Raw genomic sequence first — 12,933 nt, 5'->3', positions numbered from 1 at the left:
TATTCTTAAAATACTTTATTTTTATCATTTATTACTTCTATTGTAGCTTATCTATTTCCTTATTTTCTTTCCTCACTGGGCTATTTTTCCCTTTTGGAGCCCTTGTGCTTGTAGCATCTTGCTTTTCCAACTAGGGTTGTAGCTTGGCTTTAATAATGATAATAATAATAATAATATGACTAAAGGCATGACTGAGGCCTTTGTCCTGCAGTGAACTTGAGAAAATTTTGTATTTCTTGTTGAATTTTGTATTTCTTTATCAGATATACATTTCAGACATACACGCTCATACACTGTAATGCTATTGCTTTTTATATCTCTCGCTCTCTCGTGATAAGAGAAAAACCTGTTTAAGCTTGCCATTACATGTTCCACATTGTTGGAATTGTTATCTTGTTGAATAAAGTCACATTCACTTCGCCCTTCTATTAGTACCTAAAAGCTACCTTGAAAACAATTGGTGACCCCAAAGTAACCCGAACAGTTATTATTATTATTATTATTATTATTATTATTATTATTATTATTATTATTATTATTATTATTATTATTATTATTATTATTATTATTATTATTGAATACTATGGCTGCATCGGCAGAATTCAATTTCTTGTCCATTTTCTCGATTCTACGGACAATTCTCTTTTCAGGGTTGCTACATTCAGCTAGCAAGGTGGCGAAGTTCATAAGGTGGGTGAAGGATACAATTCAGGTTAAGGCTGGATGTAATTAATACAAGTACAAGTAATACTCGAAAATTACAACAGGTAAAGTAATTTTCTAGTCATTTTCGAGTATTACTTGTTCTTGTATTAATTACATCCAGCCTTAACCTGAATTGTATCCTTCACCCGCCTGATGACCTTCGCCACCTTGCTAGCTGAATGTAGCAACCCTGAAAAGAGAATTGTCCGTAGAATCGAGAAAATGGACAAGAAATTGAATTCTGCCGATGCAGCCATAGTAATCAACTCCACCTGTTTGAAGGAGGGTCTCCTACCAAGATATTATTATTATTATTATTATTATTATTATTATTATTATTATTACTGTTGTTGTTGTTGTTGTTGTTGTTATTATTGTTATTATTACCAGCCAAGCTACAACCCTAGTTGGAAAAGCAGGCTGCTATAAGCCCAAGGGCTCCAACAGGGAAGACAGCCCAGTGAGGAAAGGAAATATGGAAACTGATGGAATAGTGTGAGACTTAATATAATTAGAAAATAGCAAGAGATTAGGTGGCTTTCCAAGTAAAAACCATCATAATTTTTCAATTATTATTATTATTACTAGCTAAGCTACAACACTAGTTGGAAAAAACACAGGATGCTATAATCCCAAAGGTCTCCAACAGGGAATACAGCACTGTGAGGAAAGGAAATATGGAAACAGATGGAGTAGTGTGCCCTCAAGCAAGAGAACTCTAACCCAAGACAGTAGAAGACCGCAGTACAAAAGGCAATGACACTACCCAAGACTAGAGAACAATGGGTTGATTTTGGAGTGTCCTTCTTTCTCTCAAGTTATTGGCCACCTTCAGGAACCATGATCCTACAAGGTAGAATTTACAACGTCTTTTATAGACTTTTAAAATACACATTTGCATTGCAATCTTCATACTTAAAATTGCCATGTGAGTTTATAATAGAAGTAAAAGATTTTTACTAAATTCTATAATAATAGGAATGATAACAATGATAATTCATCTGTTCTTGATAATTAGAAACCGTTCAAATTATCATGAAATTTAGGGACATAAGGTGGATGGACGGCCAATTAGCTGTCCGAAATAAATTATATTTCCAAAGAAATGTCAGCAAACAGCTGTTCTCTACACTTGTTCTGTGGGTCAAAAATGACACATCTCTCTCTCTCTCTCTCTCTCTCTCTCTCTCTCTCTCTCTCTCTCTCTCTCTCTCTCTCTCTCTCTCTCTCTCTCGGACCGTGTGAGTGACCCTGGTTGCTGAGCTTACCTGGTCTTATCACACAGGGGAACTTTATTATTATTATTATTATTATTATTATTATTATTATTATTATTATTATTATTATTATTATTATTACTTGCTAAGCTACAACCCTAGTTGGAAAAGCATAGCTCAGCGAGGAAAGGAAAAAAGGAAAAATAAAATATTTTAAGAATAGCAGCAACATTAAGGTAAATATTTCCTAATATAAACTATAAAATCTAACGAAACAAGAGAAAGAGAAATTAGATAGAATAGCGTGCCCGAGTGTACCCTCAAGCAAGAGAACTCCAACCCAAGACAGTGGAAGACCATGATTCAGAGGCTATGGCACTGCTCAAGACTTGAGAACGCTGGTTTGATTTCGGAGTGTCCTTCTCCTAGAAGAGCTGCTTACCATAGCTAGAGTCTCTTCTATCCTTACCAAGAGGAAAGTAGCCACTGAACAATTACTTGGGTGAAGAAAAATTGTTTGGCAATCTCAGTGTTGTCAGGTGTATGAGGATTAGAGGAGATTATGTAAAGAATATGCCAGACTATTCGGTGTATGTGTAGGTAATGAGAAAGTGAACCGTAACCAGAGATAAAGATCCAATGTAGTACTGTCTGGCCAGTCAAAGGACCCCATAACTCTAGTACTAGTATCACTAAAGGACCTACAAGGTCTGTTTGTCGTATATATTCTTAAGTATTCAGCGTATTACACAGCATATTGCTAATTTATTGTCAAATCCTCATTATCAAAGCACTTGTAAAACAAGAAAGTCTTCATTTGCTTCTTGAAAGCATTAATATCTTCAGTCTTTCGCACACTATTCTATCTTATTTCTTTCCTTATTCATTTTTGAGTTTTTATAGTTTATATATGTAATATTTATTTTAATGTTGTTACTGTTCTTTGAATATATTAATTAATTACTTTTCTTGTAGTTTCCTTATTTCCTTTCCTTACTGGGCTATTTTCCCTGTTGGAGCCCTCGGGTTTATAGCATTCTGCTTTTCCAACTAGGGTTGTAGCTTAGCAAGTAATAATAATAATAATAATAATAATAATAATAATAATAATAATAATAATAATAATAATAATAATAATAATGTTTAATGGGAACTTGTTGTATAGTCTAATACAGTGTAACAGTCACATTTGGAAGAATTAAGTTTAGGCATAAGACAAATAAGAAGAATGAACAAGGCAGAAATAAAACCAGAAACCAGAAAGTGGGATACTGAAAAGTGGAAAGAAGAAATAGAAAGTAAAGTGAGCCTAGAAATATATAGAACGTGGAAGAAAGAAATTAAAGAAGAGTTAATTTATGACAATACATTTGCTTCAGTGATATTTTTTAGAGCAAGAACTAATACGTTAAAACTAAATATTGTAAATAGACACAATGGAGGGAATGTAAACTGTAATTTTTGTGAAAATGAGGAGGAAGATTTGATACAGTTTTTGTTATTTTGCCAGGAATATAGAAAAGAAAGGAATGAAGTAATTGAGCTACAACAACCATACGACGAAGGCCTAAAGAAAATAGTAGGATTATTTCTATTTAGTGAAACAAATATAGAAAAGAAAAAAGAAGTTTTAAATCTAATGTGGAAGAAAAGACAAAACAGTACAAGAAGATAAACGTTAGAGGCGCCGTTGTAAAAGCAATGCCTCACCCCAGAACCTAAACCTGAACAGTAACACAGTTACACAGTACAGCTTAAATTAGTGTTTCATCTTGAACTGTTATTTTGTCGTGGTCGAAGAGCGTTAATTATTTATTCACCAAAAGAATGTATGAGGTATGTATGATTATGTATATCAGTACTTAGAATCTTAGACTTTGATGCTAAACAATAATGCATATACAAAACCAAGATTATAGTAGAATTTCGTTATTCATGCATCCATCATTTATGGAAGGGAGCTTTAATGGAGTTAGGAGATAATTTAGGATACTGTATTATGGAGTGGAGTACTGTATTCGGTATTTTTCAGTATACAACTATGTAAGACAAAAACTGACATTAAAAGGTATTTATATGGGAATAAAAATACCTACAGAGATAATACATTAAGTTTCTTAGCCTAATCTACCATGCTCTTTGCCTAACCTGACATGTTAACCATTATTATTATTATTATTATTATTATTATTATTATTATTATTATTATTATTATAAGCTAAGCTATAACCCTAATTGGAAAAGCAAGATGCAATAAGCCCAAGGGCTCTAACAAGGAAAATAGCCCTGTGAGGAAAGGAAAAAATGAAAATAAAATATTCTTAAAAGAGTAACAGCATTGAAATAAATATCTCCTATATAAACTAGAACTTTAACAAAACAAGAGGAAGCGATATAAGATAGAATAGTGTGCTCAAGTGTATCCTCAAGCAAGATAACTCTAACCCCAGGCAGCGGCAATAATATGATAATTTAAGTTTGATCTCGTGAAAAATTTGATAAGTAACCAATTATCCAGTAGAAGAAATGTTTAACACTATTTTAAAGTTGTGAATGTGCTTTTAACACAATGACATATGCCTAAAAACTCTATCACACTTGAAGCAAACCACAATAAATGAGGAATTTTTCAATATTAAACTTACCCGATAATCATGTAGCTGTCAACTCCGTTGCCCGACAGAATTCTATGGAGGGATACGCCAGCTATCACAATACTAGAAGGGGGTGTATTTACCAGCGCCACCTGTGGCCAGGTACTCAAGTACTTCTTGTTGACACCTCCTCAATTATTCCTCTGTCGTGCTTCCGGCAAGACGTTCTGGGATACGCTTATGTTCTTGGAGTATTTTCACGACTTTGGTGAAGTATTTCTCTTTGATTTCGGCTGTCGCTTTACTGGAAACTTCTATATTAGCTTAGTTAGCTTTTGGAATTAATTTGATTAATTATGGTGACGAGAGAGTATGAACTCTCGTTCACTTTTCAATGGCCGACCCTTCCCTTAGACGGAAGTGTTGGTGTCTAAGAGAGTATAGACTCTCTTTCTTAATTTTGCTTAACAAAAGTTATAGATTTATTTTATATCTCTCCGCCTCTTATAGGCCTCTTCGATTAACTTCCTTTTATTATAAACTCATTATAATTAATTTTTATATTTGTTTATATTCGACCTTCCTAATAGTAGGCGGTCTTTTACCGAAGTTAATAAACTTTGAGCCCGTCATTTCGGTTTTACCTGTTAACATATTATGCTATTTCCGCCACAGAGTTTGAAAGATTTTCTTTGACAGTCTCGTACTGTTTTCAAAGTTGAACTAACGTTTTGTTTTGTCTCTGCAGTTGTTGACGTTCAGAACGTTCAACTTGCACTCTATCGTTACGATAGAGAAAGAATGTTCACGGTTTCACGTTGCAGTAAGAGTAACCGTGTCTATCGTTTTGTTCATTCTTTCTTAACTTAATGGTTTTGATCCTAATAAAGGAACTTTTCAGTTTTTTTCCTTTAACAATAATATGTTTTAACGATATATATGATTGGGCTCTTCTCTTAGGTTCTAAGTCAAGAGAGAGAGAGAGAGAGAGAGATAGAGACGGAGGGAGAAAGAGGATAAACGTTTCATTCAAGCCTGCCAGGCGTACGAGTAACGTCGTTATCGTTTTTGCTCTTCTCCCTAGTCTCTTTAGGGGAAGAAACTAAACGTTTCTAGAGTGATCTAGTGTTTAGTCTCTTTCCAACCACTGAATTATCTTTCATTAGATTTTTCTGTTACATTGTAATTCTGTTTTCGCAATTACTAACTTTGAGAAAGGATAGAATTGCGTATTTCAGGTACAAACCACTTAAAGTTTCGAGTTCAGTGAAATAAGTGCAAACAGAAATCAAAGTGATAAGTGATTAGTGCGTGAGGGTACTTTTGTGCGCGCCAGTCGTCCTCCCAGTCCGGGACCTCTTGCAAGCTCCCAAGCCCAGGGGAGAAGCAATGTCGAAGGGCATAAGGGTTCAGTAGGCCTTGATCGGCGCACAGAAGTATTCTCGGTGGTTGTGGGCGTGTCTTACCGAGACCGTCACTCCCACCCGCAGACGATTGAGCCCTTATTTTGCTCGTCTGCAGAAGAGATTAGGAGAGAAAATAAAGGCAGAGTAACGCTGGTCTCAGGTCTCAAGACCTCTTAAACGTTAAGTCCAGACCTATGCCAGACGTACGAAGTTAAAGTTCACAACCCGAATGCAGTCATTGGGTTAGCTCTGACTCTCCTCAGTCATCAGTTGATTACACTCCGCCTAAGAGGAGTAAGGTTCTGCCACAACAGATCTCTGCTGTTAAGGCTTTACCTCAGCAGAACTTAGTGTCTGCCGACCCCAAGTTAACTCTACTGCAGTCCATACAGTCACAACTTTCGGTCTTGATGCGTGAGTGTCGGGCTGAGAGTGTTGCGCCTCCGCCTCCGCCTACACTCCCCCCCGCCTATGATCGCTCCGCCTGATCACAGTACCACCTGCCAGGCGTACGTTGTTGTGAACTCTACTACAGTCCATGCAAGCACAGCTTTCGGACTTGATGCGTGAGTGTCGGGCTGAGAGTGTTGCTCCTCCGCCTTCGCCTACACTCCCTCCACCTACACTCGCTCCGCCTGATCACAGTACCATCTGCCAGGCGTACGATGTTGTGGACTCTACTACAGTCCATGCAAGCACAGCTTTCGGACTTGATGCGTGAGTGTCGGGCTGAGAGTGTTGCTCCTCCGCCTCCGCCTTCACTCCCTCCACCTACACTCGCTCCGCCTGATCGCAGTACCATCTGCCAGCAGTTCCACCTGCCAGGCGTACGATGTTGAGCCACGTGCTGAGTTTGCTGTTCCCTGTGGTGTTCAGCCTCCGCCTTCCTTAAGGCAACCTTTACATTGGGATCAGGAGGATTATACCTCTCTTCCTCCGCCTCCACTTGCTGCTCCACCAGTGATGCAACACTCGGTTGAGGTACAACAACCTCTCCCGTCCATGAGTCAGTCTCCTCAGCTCTTGCTGCAGCGAGCTCAACCCTCCACAAGGCAAGCACCACAACACCTTAGCCTTGCGCCTCAGGAGCCTCAGCTTGCGAGACATTTACCTTGTTCTGCGCAGCCTCTTCCTCATCGCGCTCCGCTCACACCACAGGAACTGGAACTTGCTACTCCGCTTCCGCCAACCGCTCAGCAAGCGCAACCCTTGGGTTCAACCACTCATGCTAGGAGTCAGCCTCCTCCACCCATGCGCCTTCCTTCTGCTTGTCTTTTATTCAGCCTTTGCAGACTGAGCCTCAGGTGTTCCCTCATCGGAGTCTTGAAGAGGAAACCACAACTATTGTTGTTCCAGCTCGTTCTGACTCTGCTGTTCAGCATACCTTACCTCCATTTTCATACCATGGTTTAAACCCCATGCAAGCATGCATAAAGCACTCTAGCACTGGTCATGGAATTTCTGAGAAATGTTAAACGCCATGCACACGCTCTGCTTTCCTTACAGCAGGCTCTGCTTACTACATGCTCAGCATTCAGCATGCTCTGCATTCAGCATGCTCTGCATACAACATGCTCTGCATACAGCATGCTCTGCATTCAGCATGCTCTGCATACAACATGCTCTACATACAGCATGCTCTGCATACAGCATGCTCTGCATACAGCATACTCTGCTTACATCATGCTCTGCATACCTTACCGCATGCTTCTCAACACATCTTGGGTTGTTGCCAACTCACTAGACTGTCAAGCAGTTTCATAACGTTGCCTTCTAGTCTGCTGCTTTTGCACCAGTGAACCCTCACTCAGAGAACTTAGCTTTTCTAGGATAAGGTCCCTGTAGATGAGAAAGTTCTTTTCTCCCTCCTTCTGATATTCCCTTGAGGACTCTGTCATTTGGAGGGAGCCTTTAGCTGCATAACCTCTTATGGACTTTTATTTAAGCATAACATGCTTACAGGGAAGGTAATGGTTCCACTTCAGCCGCTAATCCCGTCTGTTACCACACCTGCTCCCATAGACCTTGAGCTGTGTTGCATGACATGCAGTCCAAGCTTAGTCCTTGTTAGAGGATTTTTTGTTTACGGAGTCAATGTGTCACGGGGAAGACGTTCAACAACCAACAGAAGGGACTTGTTGTGACGCAGTGCGGCAACCTCAGCAACCCGTTAAGGAGTTGTCTGTACGACCCAGACAGTCTAGACAGATTCGGGTTGTCACTGTACTTCCTCGCTTGCCCATGATTGACAGTTTACAGACTGTGCAGCAGTATCATGATCTTGTGTCCGGCTCCGTCAGACGACTGGCTTTTAAGAGCTCCCACAAGTCGTCGCTGTCTGGAGATTTTCAAATGGACTATGGATCTGACCAAGGAACTGGGCCTCCTGGTCAATTTTGAGGAGTCTCAGCTCGTTCCATCCCAGACCATTGTCTCCTTGGGTATGGATCTTCAGAGTCGAGCTTTTCGGACTTGTCCGTCGGCCCCAAGGATCTTCCAAGCCCTAGAATGCATCCAGAGCATGCTGAGAAGGAACCGATGCATAGTCAGGCAGTGGATGAGTCTAACAGGGACACTTTCATCGCTGGCCCTGTTCATCGAGTTAGGGAGACTCCACCTCCGCCCCCTTCAGTATCATCTAGCTGCTCACTGGATAAAGGACATGACGCTAGAGACGGGCTCAGTTCCTGTTTCCGAAGAGATGAGGTCTACTCTAACGTGGTGGAAGAACAGCATTCTTCTCAAGGAAGGTCTACCATTGGCTGTTCAGACCCCCGACCACCGTCTCTTCTCGGATGCATCGGACACGGGCTGGGGTGCGACACTGGACGGACAGGAATGCTCGGGAACATGGAATCAGGAGCAAAGGACACTTCACATCTATTGCAAGGAGTTGTTGGCAGTTCATCTGGCCTTGATAAACTTCAAGTCCCTCCAGCTTAACAAGGTGGTGGAGGTGAACTCCGACTACACCACAGCCTTGGCTTACATCTCCAAGCAGGGAGGGACTCATTCGAGGAAGTTGTTCGAGATCGCAAGGGACCTCCTCATTTGGTCAAAAGATCGAAAGCTCACGCTGGTAACGAGGCTCGTTCAGGGCGATATGAATGTCATGGCAGATCGCCTCAGCCGGAAGGGTCAGGTCTTCCCCACAGAGTGGACCCTTCACAAGAATGTTTGCAGCAGACTTTGGGCCCTGTGGGGTCAGCCAACCATAGATCTTTTCGCTACCTCGATGACCAAGAGGCTCCTCTTGTATTGTTCTCCGATTCCAGACCCAGCAGCAGTTCGCGTGGATGCCTTTCTGCTGGATTGGTCCCATCTCAACCTGTATGCATTCCCGCCGTTCAAGATTGTCAACAGGGTACTTCAGAAGTTCGCCTCTCACAAAGGGACACGGCTGACGTTGGTTGCTCCCCTCTGGCCCGCGAGAGAATGGTTCACCGAGGTACTGCAATGGCTGGTCGACGTTCCCAGGACTCTTCCTCCTAGAGTGGACCTTCTGCGTCAACCTCACGTAAAGAAGGTACACCCAAACCTCCACGCTCTTCGTCTGACTGCCTTCAGACTATCGAAAGACTCTCAAGAGCTAGAGGCTTTTCGAAGGAGGCAGCCAGAGCGATTGCCAGAGCAAGGATGACATCCACTCTCAGAGTCTATCAGTCTTAATGGGAAGTCTTCCGAAGCTGGTGCAAGGCCAATGCAGTTTCCTCAACCAGTACCACTGTAACCCAGATTGCTGACTTCCTGTTACATCTAAGGAACGTAAGATCCCTATCAGCTCCTACGATCAAGGGTTACAGAAGTATGTTGGCAGCGGTTTTCCGCCACAGAGGCTTGGATCTTTCCTCCAACAAAGATCTACAGGACCTCCTTAGGTCTTTTGAGACCTCAAAGGAACGTCGGTTGTCCACTCCAGGCTGGAATCTAGACGTGGTCCTAAGGTTCCTAATGTCATCAGGATTTGAACCGCTCCAATCAGCCTCTTTTAAGGACCTCACATTAAAAACTCTTTTCCTCGTGTGCTTAGCAACAGGTAAAAGAGTAAGTGAGATCCACGCCTTCAGCAGGAACATAGGTTTCACATCTGAAACGGCTACATGTTCCTTGCAGCTCGGTTTTTTGGCTAAAAACGAGCTTCCTTCCCGTCCTTGGCCTAAGTCGTTCGAGATCCCAAGCCTGTCCAACATGGTGGGGAACGAACTGGAGAGAGTACTTTGCCCAGTTAGAGCTCTTAAGTACTATCTAAGAAGGTCAAAACCATTACGAGGACAATCAGAAGCCTTATGGTGTGCTATCAAGAAGCCTTCTCTACCAATGTCTAAGAACTCAGTTTCTTACTACATCAGGCTTCTGATTAGAGAAGCAAATTCTCATCTGAAGGAAGAAGACCTTGCTTTGCTGAAGGTAAGGACACATGAAGTGAGAACTGTGGCTACTTCAGTGGCCTTCAAACAGAACCGTTCTCTGCAGAGTGTTATGGATACAACCTATTGGAGAAGCAAGTCAGTGTTCGCATCATTCTATCTCAAAGATGTCCAGTCTCTTTACGAGTACTGCTACACCCTGGGTCCATTCGTAGCAACGAATGCAGTAGTAGGCGAGGGCTCAGCCACTACATTCCCATAATCCCATAACTTTTTAACCTTTCTCTTGAATACTTTTTATGGGTTGTACGGTCGGCCAAGAAGCCTTCCACATCCTTGTTGATTTGGCGGGTGGTCAATTCTTTCTTGAGAAGCGCCAAGGTTAAAGGTTGTGATGAGGTCCTTTAGTATGGGTTGCAGCCCTGTATACTTTAGCACCTTTGAGTTGATTCAGCCTCCCAAGAGGAACGCTGCGCTCAGTAAGGAAGACGATCTTATTAAAGGCAGAGTAACGGTTCAAGTCGACTTCCTTACCAGGTACTTATTATTTCATTGTTATTGTGGATAACTGATTATATGAAATACGGGATACTTAGCTATCCTTTAGTCTTGTACACTGGTTTTTCACCCACCCCCCTGGGTGTGAATCAGCTACATGATTATCGGGTAAGTTTAATATTGAAAAATGTTATTTTTATTAATAAAATAAATTTTTGAATATACTTACCCGATAATCATGATTTAATCGACCCTCCCTTCCTCCCCATAGAGAACCAGTGGACCGAGGAATAATTGAGGAGGTGTCAACAAGAAGTACTTGAGTACCTGGCCACAGGTGGCGCTGGTAAATACACCCCCTTCTAGTATTGTGATAGCTGGCGTATCCCTCCATAGAATTCTGTCGGGCAACGGAGTTGACAGCTACATGATTATCGGGTAAGTATATTCAAAAATTTATTTTATTAATAAAAATAACATTTTTTGTGTGAAATGCGGATTGCCTTGAAATGTAGGGCCTATGCAATAAAATGATTTATGAAAGGTCCTGTAGAGAGTAGGGTTTCATTTCAGTATAGTACCTAAAAAGCAGCCATAAAAGTAAGTAAAGTAAAGATCCCTACCTAACCTAATTTAGCTAATGTCTGCTTGTGTGTACTGAGAGAGTCAACAGAACTTGCATTAAACATTCAACCTAAACAAATCATCATAGTAAAATAAAGTTGCTTTATAAAAACACTTAAATACCCAAATTGTAGTTCATATATACTGTATATACATATGCATTATTCTCATTTAACCCTTTTACCCCCAGGCTCTTTGGAAATTTCCAACCCTTAACCCTCAAGGGGTTATTTTTTTTCAAGCACATTTTGCAGTATTATTTTTTTTAAATTGCTCTAACAGCCATAATTTTTGTCATAGAGAGGTCAGGTTGGTTTCATTTTCTTGGAAAATGCCTGAATTTTTTCAAAAAATGATCAAAAATATGAAAAAAAAATTTTTTTATAGCATTTTATTGCAAGGACGTACCGGTACGTCCATGGGGGTAAAGAGGTGATTTTTGTGAAATGTACCAGTACGTCCTTTGGGGGTAAAAGGGTTAAACAATCCAGGGCAAAGAAATGAAATATTGCATGGTATTATGACCCACAATTTACCGTAATTGGTAAATATATCCTACTTTAATTTCTAGCCAAATACATGTACCAAATATTTTTCCTTGTCATTATCTTGTGTTTTGTTATTGCATTTCCATTTGTTTTTAGGCTAAGAATCTCATTTATATGTATCTATTTGTATACATATGATTATGTATATGTATGCGTACATTTTGTATATCTATATCCATATTTACTTTATTTTTTATTTTTACTTAATTGATGATATTATTTTAGTTGTATTTTTGGGCTCAAGCCATGGCGTCCTGATGGAAGGTTCCTTATTGGTAGCTTCCTTGGGTAAATAACTACTAAGATATTCCCAGAGAATTTAACCACAGGTTATCACAGAATTCTAACTTCTGGAGCGAGTATCCTAAAGGTTTCCCTTTTAAGACATCGTATATCAACAGGGGACGCATGTATTAACGCGCCATATAGCTATCTACATCCCGTACAGAGTTAATGCTTCGGTGTGTAAAGGGGGAGAATAGCTGGGAGCCGTTCCATAGCTAATCTCCTCCGTGGCTACTTTTGGTACTCGAGACGTAAACAAACGGGCGCCATTGCTTAAATGACGTCACGTCCGTCTTCATCCTTTGTACAGTAGCTCGCCTTACTTAGACGGATTTTCCCTGTGCTATCTTTATCGCCTTGCATCTCTATCATGTCGCTACCTTCGGCCTCGCCTTCTTCTGGAAAGTTGAGTACAAGGTTCCAGTATTGTTTAGTTAAGCTCTGACCGTAAAGTAAATATTACTTTTCGAGATATTTGTTGTTTTGTGGCAGAGCTGTGCCTCTACCGGACCCGCCATTTTATGGCGTCGTTGTTGTTCTGCATGCCTTATTTAGTTAGCCACAACAATGCTTCCGGCCTTATTTACTAATCGATAATATTAGTTTATTTAGTCTTCATAGCTAGGAACTTTTATATCGTGTTTTGACGCTTTTTACCGGTCATCGATTGACCCCATACCAGTCGGCTA

At 40.7% G+C, this 12,933-nt stretch overlaps 1 long non-coding RNA gene across 1 annotated transcript in view; it reads left to right on the top strand.

The window, feature by feature from the left end:
- Window positions 1–3,657: 3,657 nt before the first annotated feature.
- Window positions 3,658–12,933, top strand: part of LOC137658522 (uncharacterized) — a 63,338-nt gene continuing 54,062 nt past the window's right edge. The window contains exon 1 of the long non-coding RNA XR_011047354.1: window positions 3,658–3,758. This is a non-coding gene — a long non-coding RNA (uncharacterized lncRNA). The remainder of the gene's footprint in view (window positions 3,759–12,933) is intronic.

This window comes from Palaemon carinicauda, chromosome 1, assembly GCF_036898095.1.
Source record: "Palaemon carinicauda isolate YSFRI2023 chromosome 1, ASM3689809v2, whole genome shotgun sequence".
In the NCBI taxonomy this organism is placed as follows: domain Eukaryota; kingdom Metazoa; phylum Arthropoda; class Malacostraca; order Decapoda; family Palaemonidae; genus Palaemon; species Palaemon carinicauda.
Note: the sequence above shows the minus strand (reverse complement) of the source record. Positions and strands in the feature narration are given on the sequence as shown.